The following is a 9,485-nucleotide window of genomic DNA, read 5'->3' as shown; positions in this document are numbered from 1 at the left end:
AGACATGACATCACTTAACCGTTGTGTGTGCGTAGGTGGAATATTGTCTTTTCATTTCATCAAAATTGCACGTTCGTCCATCAATGAAGTAAACGATAGAATTCTGTTTTGTGTTGGAGTCAGTAAAACATCATCTTCTTGAAATGATCTAGAATAAGCTGCCAAAGGAAACTATAGAAGTGGGCATAATTTCAATGTTCAAAATACATTTGGACAGATTTATGGAGAGGAAGAGTTTCAAAGGAAATGGACCAGATTCAGGCAAATGAGACTAGCCCTGAATGCCATCTAAGTCAACATGGACAAGTTGGGCCGAAGGGCCTGTTTCTTGCTGTATGACCTTGTAACTCTAATCCAGATTTTATTTCATTTTCTGGTATTAATCTAATTCCAGTTTGAGTGTAATTATTGAGTCTTGTTTCACAGCCATTTCAGAGAACATGTTCCAGATCACATTACATGAATGAACATCACTTCTCGTCAAGTTTATTGTCATCTGACTGTACAAGTACAACCCGCTGAAACAGCGTTCTCCAGTCCTTGGTGCAAAACACGCAGACTCAGAACCAGACATAACACATATACAGACAAGCAATACATATGCAGGACAAGTATTTCATCGATACAAATAAATAAACATTGTTTCGTGAATATGAGAGTCACGGATGGTTAGTGTGAGCAGCTCCTTTGGTCATTCACATGATTATGACGAACCTAGGGTAGACCATATAACCATATAACCACTTACAGCACAGAACAGGCCAGTTCGGCCCTACTAGTCCATGCCGTAACAAATCCCCACCCTCCTAGTCCCACTGACCAGCACCCGGTCCATACTCCTCCAGTCCTCTCCTCTCCATGTAACTATCCAGTCTTTCCTTAAATGTAACCAATGATCCCGCCTCGACCACGTCTGCCGGAAGCTCATTCCACATCCCTACCACCCTTTGCGTAAAGAAATTTCCCCTCATGTTCCCCTTATAATTTTCCCCCTTCAATCTTAAACCATGCCCTCTAGTTTGAATCTCCCGCACTCTTAATTGAAAAAGCCTATCCACATTTACTCTGTCTGTCCCTTTTAAAATCTTAAACACCTCTATCAAGTCCCCCCTCAATCTTCTACGCTCCAGTGAAAAAAGCCCTAGTCTGCACAACCTTTCCCTGTAACTCAAACCTTGAAATCCTGTCAAGATTCTCGTGAACCTTCTCTGTTTTGTTTATATCTTTCCTATAATTTGGTAACCAAAACTGTACACAGTACTCCAAATTTGACCTCACCAATGCCTTGTACAATTTCATCATAACCTCCCTACTCTTGAATTCAATACTCCGATTTATGAAGGCCAACATTTCAAATGCCTTCTTCACCACACTATCTACCTGAGTATCAGCCTTGAGGGTACTATTTACCACAACTCCTAAATCCCTTTGTTGCTCTGCACATCTCAATTGTCTACCATTTAATGCATATGACCTATTTAGATTTGCCTTTCCAAAATGTAACACCTCACACTTATCTGTATTAAATTCCATCAGCCATTTCTCAGCCCACACCTCCAGCCTTCCTAAATCACCTTTTAATCTATGGTAATCTCCTCACTGTCCACAACACCACCAATCTTTGTATCATCTGCAAACTTGCTTATCCAATTCTCCACCCCTACTTCCAGATCGTTAATATATATAACAAACAATAGTGGACCCAGGACCAATCCCTGAGGAACTCCACTAGTCACCGGCCTCCAATTGGACAAACAATTTTCTACCACTACTCTCTGACACCTCCCATCCAACCATTGCTGAATCCATTTCACTACCTCCTTATTTATACCTAATGCCTCCACCTTTTTTCCTAACCTCCTGTGGGGAACTTTGTCAAAAGCTTTACTAAAGTCTAAATAGACAACATCCACAGCTTTCCCTTCATCAACCTTTTTTGTAACCCCCTCGAAAAACTCAATCAGGTTTGTCAACCATGATCTACCCCTGACAAAACCATGCTGATTACTCCCTATCAATCCCTGTACCTCCAAATATTTGTAAATACGATCCCTCAGAACACTTTCCATCAACTTACCCACCACAGACGTCAGACTCACGTGCCTATAATTCCCAGGTTTACATTTGGACCCTTTCTTAAACAGCGGAATCACATGCGCAACCCTCCAATCCTTTGGCACTACCCCCGTGACCAGTGACATCCTAAATATCTCTGTTAATGGCCCCACTATCTGTCCACAAGCCTCCCTGAGTGTCCTTGGGAATATTTTGTCCTGTCCCGGAGATTTATCCACCTTTATCTTTTTCAACACAGCCATCACTACCTCCTCGGTTATCCTTATATGCTTCATGACCTCCCCACTATTTTTCTTTACTTCAACTGGTTCAATATTTTTTTCCCCAGTGAATACCGAGGCAAAGAAATCATTCAAAATTTCCCCCATTTCCTCTGACTTCTCATTCAGTCTACCTTTGCTATCTACAAGGGGTCCAATTTTATCCCTCACTAATCTTTTACTTTTAATGTACCTATAGAAACCCTTTGGATTTATTTTTACTCTGTCTGCCAAAGCCTCTTCGTGCCTTTTTTTGGCCTTTCTAATTTCTTTCTTAAGATTCCTTCTACACTCCTTGTAGTCCTCCTTCAAACTCTCAGCTCCCTGCTCTTTATACCTCTTGTACACCTCCCTTTTTCTCCTAACCAAATTTCTAATAGACAGCCAGCACTTTTTTCCCAGGGTGACAACAGCAAATACCAGAGGCCATTTAAGGTGAGTGGAGGACAGTTTAGGGGAGATGACAGAGGTAGGTCTTTTACACAAAGAGTAGTGGGTCCCTCAAATTATTTGCCGGGAGTCATTGTAATACTTGGTACAACAGGGACATTCAAGAGGTACATGGATGTAAGAAAAATAAAAGGTTATGGGTGTGAGGTAGGGAAGGATTAGCTTGTTATGGAGTAGGTTTATATAGGCCTGCACAACATCATGGGCTGAAGGGCCTGAATGGTGCTGTTATATTCTATGTTCTATCACTGGTTAGTGTTTACCTTCAACTGGAGGCCCTCTGATTCATGGGTTCTCCTGTGTAGTTTTCATGACTCAAAATAATTCATTGATTACCTTCTTCATGGACAACAACATCACCTTCTCCAGTGCTCCTCCCTTCCTGTGCTATTCTCCAGAAAGCCCCATCTCCACCCTCTCCATGTCTCAATATCCTGTTTATTTCAGCAGATACAAATTTTTAACACTGGGTCAGTAAAAGCTGCCATTGAATCTGTTTTAGGTATGAAGTGGAAAATGCTTAATGATCACTGAACCTTGCGATGGGTGGTTGTGGCAGTGAATCAGAGCATCTGATTGAGCAGATGGTCCATGAGAGTTGCTGTAATGGAGATAAGATTGTTTCAAAGTTGCTGCACCTGGCAGATCTCCCAGAGGGAAAGGTGTTATAAATCACTGCCAGCCATTTAATTCTACTTGAAAATAAAGAGTGGGGTGAGAAACAAGAAGTCAGTGTTTATCTGAGTCCTTTTGTCGAGAGCCACCTTAGACCAGCCACCTCTTGTGCAGCAACTGTTAGAGGGCTGACTACATCGCAGATCAGGCATCAGACAGCCCAGCACCCCTCCCTCCACCTCTCACTGCCTCGGGAGAGCAGACGACACATCTCACCCGTGTCACGCAGGCGAATTTGAAAACACTCACCTCCAGATTCAGTTTCTTGATTGGATCTCTCATTAGCAAAAGATGACGCTTTGAGCTGTTTAATTGGATAAACACAGTATCCTTCACTACGCAAATGTATTGGAGAAACTCAGGCAGCATCCAAAGCAGGTAAAGCGTAACCCATGATTTGACCCTGGGCCCTTCGATGAGGTGTGAGCAAAAGACAGGCGGGCACTTGAATAAAAGGGTGGGGGTGTCAAAGTAGAAAAGGAAGAAGGGGCGGGGAGGAGAACAGGCTAAAAGGAAAGAGGTCATGGGTGGATATGGAAAAAAGCTGAGAAGTGATTGGACCAGGGGTAGCTCTGAATAGAGATGGAAGGAGATGGGAAGCTGGAGGACTGAGGCATAGGGAAAGAGAGAGATTCAGGGGAGGGGTTTAACAGAAACTGAAGAAATCAACATCAATGCTGCCTGGTTGTAGAGCACCCGTAAATTGGAGAAACAGCATCTTATATTCCTTCTGGGCATTATGCCCTGCACTTTTGATTTGTTCTAATGCTGTTTTCAATCTTCCATTATCTACTATACTCTGAAGAGGTTGCATTGTCTTGATAGCAGGCAAATCCAAGTTTTTCCACTGCATGTGAATTCCAGAACCTGATTCCTTGACCTGGGCCCACTGCGAGGTGACTCCTCAAGTTGGGTTAGGGTTGGGGCCAGTTCATGTTGTTTGACACTATGGACCAAACTGATTTATTCTATGGTGTCAGAAAATACAATATTAGAACAACATTCAGATACTGAGGAGGAATGCTAATGCCAATCTAAAGCTTGTCTTTTTTCTCTTCAGCTAATGATTGGGAAATGTTTACACAGGATCTCTGCAAGGAAACTAATTGCTGCCACTGTCTCCTTGAGAATTCTGCACACTTATTGGCCATTGAACCTTGAAGGAGGCCACGTCTGAGTGGGCAGATGGTTTGAGAAGAGCGACAAGAGTGTGTAGCAATGCTATATCTAACAACACTGGGACCTTGCTAACAAAAGACAGTGTTGAATCGACAGAAATGGAGAGATTGACATCTCAAGGGAATTCCAAGACTCGTTATAACTAGCAAGACACCTTCAGACATCAGAATCTCACAAAAACAAGTGGAATTGGTCCAGTATGGTGGCTGGCATTCTAACTCAGAAGGTTGTGGGTTCACCAGACTAATTTCTGAGATAACAGAGCTGACAGATGAAGAAAGACTGGATAGACTAGGCTTACACTCTGAGGAATTTATAAGAATGACAGGGAAGCGCATAACAAGGGAAGTCACAGTCCAAGGACAATGAGGATAAGATGAGAAACTTCTCCATTCAGAGTGCTGTGAACTTGTTGAGCTCCTGTGGTCAGGAGCTTATTGGGGCCAGTTCATTAGATGTAATCAAAAGGGAGTTGGATGTGACCCTGATTCCCTGGTCCACGGCGCAAAGCACACAGACACACAGACAGACATAACACATGTACAGACGGACAATACATATGGATGCCAAGTATTCATCTATACATATAAATAAATACTGTTTCACAAATGTGAGCGTCTCAGATAGTTAGTGTGAGCAGTTCCTTTGGTCGTTCAGCATTCTCACTGCCTGTGGGAAGAAGCTGTTCCTCAGCCTGGTGGTTCTGGCTCTGATTCTCCTGTATCTCTTCCCTGGCGGGAGCAGCTGAAAGATGCTGTGTGCTGCGTGGAAGGGGTCCTCAATGATCTTGCATTCCCTCTTCAGACAAAGAGGTGACTAAAGTTGAATGATCAGACATGATGGTATTGCATGGCGGTGCAAGATCGAAGGGTTGAAATGCTTTCTCCTGCATCTATTTGTCAGGACCTCACTCCAGCCTTCCATTAAGGTTAGAGTTCAGGGAACGTAAGAGGCCAGTGGTATGTGGACCATGACTGGAGCCACAGTGATTGGGGCATTGAGTTCAGATGCCCATTCATGCTTCTGTGTGCCCCCCTGTTTAGGTCACCACACTAAGGCAAGAACATGATTATACTAGAGAGGGTTGGAGAAGAGATTTAGCAGGATGCAACCTGGGACAGAGAGGCTGGGTTAATCTTCCTTGACGTGTAGGAGGCTGGGGGTGGGGGGGGGGGGAGGGGGGCAATGGGTGGGAGGTGGAAATTATGAGGTCCTCAGATATGGTAGATGGAGAGAAACCTTTTTCCTATTGTGGAGAAGGGAAATGAGAATGGATTTTATCCAGAACGTACTGCCTGTGGAAGTGACGGAGGCAAACACTCCAACAACATTTAAGAAGCATCCAAACAAATATTTCCATTGCCAAGGCATTGGGAAGCTCTGGTCCTGCTGGAAGTAAATGGTGCCACTATCCAATGGTTAGCATGGACTTGGTGGGATGAAGGGCCAGTCTCCGTGTGTATGTCTGGTTATGCACTCCAGCCCTCCCATCATTCTTCTGCATCAAAAACATCTCAATCAAAGGGAACACACACACTGCAAGCCGACAGTTATAGCCTGTGCATTGCCCTGGCAAATCTTCACTGTAGACCCCTCATGTCCAAGACATTCTTGCTGAACTGGGTTGCACAGCAATTGTACTCCAGAGGAAGCCAAGTTCATCATGCTTGCATTCAGTAATGCTAACTCAGTCACACCATTGGAACGGATTGAAATTGTGATGTGTTTCAAATATCCACCCCCAATCAGGTGAGTCGTGCTTAATCCCAGGTATTTATTCTTGGAATTGTTCACACCCGTAAAGAGAATCTAATTTGCAGGAACACATTTCAAGACTTATCCCTTTGAGATCTGTAGGTGAGATATTGTTAATTCTTCAAAGTAAACCGACAAATGGTGCCACCGGGGCACACAGTTTACTGCAGGAGCAGAGATGCTACAAGAACAGCTTGTCTTTGCATAGCACCCTTAAGGTGGTTCAGTGAATGGTGAATCTCTGGAATTAAGAGGCATGTAACTAGAGGTGTAAGAGGGGAATATTTCAAGGGGACTTGAGGGGTAATCTTTCAACTCAGGAGGTGGACCGCATTTGGAACGAGCTGCCAGAGAAAGCTGTGGAAGTGGGCGTAGTTACAATGTTCAAAAGACACAGATGGATTGGGAATGTTTTGATGAATAGAAAAAAAAATGCGGGCAAATGGGGCAAGCACACAAATCTGGGTCAGGATGGACAAGCTGAGCCCATGGGCCTGTTCGGTGCTGTATGGCTCTAGCTCTCTGTCAGAGCCTTGTGGAGGCTACATCACTGGGGATATTTAGAGAGCTACTTGACAATATTTAGGATGATCTGGGAATTGAGAGCAATGGCTATTTGATGTCGAAGGACAGTTAAGATCCGGGACACATCAACCATAAACAAAATGAATGGTGGGGCAGGCGGGAAGGTTACTTCTCCTGTTGGCTTCATAAAGACTTCATCAGCCTGACTGGCTATGAGGGACAGATGGAATTCATTACAGAATTACAGATGGTGGAAGAGGGAAATAGAGAGAATGGTCTGAATTGTATTGAATTATTTATTGTCACAAATATTGAGATACAGTTAAAAAAAACTTTGTTTTGTACACTATCCAGGCAAGTCAACCTATTTAAGTAATAGAATAATTACAAATGAATAAATGAGCAAATAAATAACTTTAACTGCTCTTCTACATCAAATCCCAGATCATTCTAAATAGTATTGACTTCCTCTCTGAATAGTATGAGGTAGAGAGAAAAGTACAATTAAAAACAATGCAAGGGCACCTTCCCAATAAGAGGTTCCAATCACTGCAAGAAATATACTGTCCTTGAATCTGGCTCTCGTGTATCTTCTGCCTGGTGGAAGGGCAGGAGAGGAGAGTGTGACTGAGTGGGGCTTTAATATGTTGGATGCTTTCCTGAGTCAATGGGAGGTGAAGATAGAGTTGATTGGGGGTGGGGGGGGTGGGGCCTGAGCTCCATTCACAACTCTCTGTGTTTTCGCAAGGTCTTGGGCCGAGCAGTTCCCCTCCCAGGTTGTGATGAACCAGGAAAGGATACTTTCAATGGTACATCAGTAAAGATTGGTAAAAAACCTTGGGAGCATGCCAGATTTCCCTAGGCTTCTGAGAGTAAAGTCATTAGTGTTGTCCTATAGTATATCATGTTCACAGTGAATTTTCAGACCCTTGGACATCCCAAAAGTGTCTGCTGTTGATGTGTGCACAGGAAGAATTCACAATAGGCGCTTGCTAATCAGGCAATAGTATTAACTCAGAATTTCTAGTGTGTAATTAGCTGCCCGCTTAACCCGCCCTTAAACTGAAGGCAAAATCTTCCCCGGGCTGGCTCAGACTTGATTGGCAGTGCAGAAATTTCCAACATGTCCCATAGGAACGTTTCAACAGGACCCTAGGCTTAACCAGCTGTCAAACAGCCCCGGTTTTCACATGTGTCTCTGACATCTACAGACATTAATACACCATTAAAAATAAAACAGTTATGCATTTTTGAAATTGTATTACATAATTTAAAAACTGCGTACTTCTGGCACCAGGGAATTCACACAGAAAATTCAGTGTATTTAAGTCAATTTTATTAAATAATAAATATAAATTTGCTTTCCTGCCTGTAGCTGTTCCTCTCCTCTACTGTGAACAGAGTTTCAAAACTCATGATGAAACTGCAGGGAGTTAACATTCCACTGGAACTCTGGAAATTTACACTATTGGACAAGTGTGGACTTCGCGGGAACATGTACATTCAGTTACGGGAGTTCTTCCAGAACCATCAAACTATAAGTGTGGGATAAATCACAAGTGTGGGATTATTCTGAGGGCAACATACATATCTTGCTCTGTTCCAGATTCCAGCATCTTCAGTGCATTGTGCCTCCATGATGGTTTTTGATATATTGTTGTACCAGCTCCTATCTGTTATTTGAGAGCTGTTACCTTCAGTAAAAGAAGTTATGTTGGTAGGTCTGTCACTAGCCTTTGGAAGCAGCTACATCAAAAGGTCTGTAGACTCACCGTTAGCATCACTTAGGATCTTGCTGCTCGAAGAAGGCTACTCAGTGATCCTCAACAAACCATGGCTCTTCAAGTAGCCTTCCCTGTCCATACTAATCAATGACGTGATTTGAAGGGGAAAGCAGTTTAGTGTGGGCGAGGAAGTGTAGGTTCAAGAACTAAATGTCTTTTGATGCACTGCTTTACCACCAACAGCCAGGAGTTGAGAGCTGCTTTCAGTACAGTTCAAATTTATTGTTATGTGTACTGAGGTGCAGAAAGAAAGTTTGTTTTGCGAGCAGTTAAGCAAGGGAGCCCATGCATAGTACCACACTTAAAAATACAGTGCAGAGTGCAGCTTCAGTGAGCCAGCAGTTTGTCAAACCTGCAAGAAGATTTGAAAGAAAAGTCAATGATCTTGGAAGTCTTAGGGTAGGAGAATGGAGAAGTTCAGTTGGGAGCCAGCTCACTAAATATCGCCACACTAGAGGAATGAGTAAAGGATAACTTGTCCATAGCTTTAACCTCTGTAATTTGCTTTTCCTATCTGCAACACTGAAAGGTCTGTAGATTTCCGACCATTATTACTGATTATAATGTTACCCCATCTTCCAGTGCTGAGTATGTAACTGATTACTGATCTTAAAGTACAGATCAAGTACTGCTAAATGCAATGAGTGTTCGGGTGGTAAGTTTTATAACATAGTTAGTGCAATGCTATTACAGAGCTAGTGACAGGGTTTGGATCCACCGCTGTATGTATGGTGTTTGACTGATTGCTCCGTGACCTTTTTGTATTACTACATGACAATAA

Source organism: Narcine bancroftii, chromosome 10, assembly GCF_036971445.1.
Source record: "Narcine bancroftii isolate sNarBan1 chromosome 10, sNarBan1.hap1, whole genome shotgun sequence".
NCBI lineage: Eukaryota > Metazoa > Chordata > Chondrichthyes > Torpediniformes > Narcinidae > Narcine > Narcine bancroftii.
The sequence above is the reverse complement of the archived record's forward strand: the minus strand, read 5'-3'. Positions refer to the sequence as shown.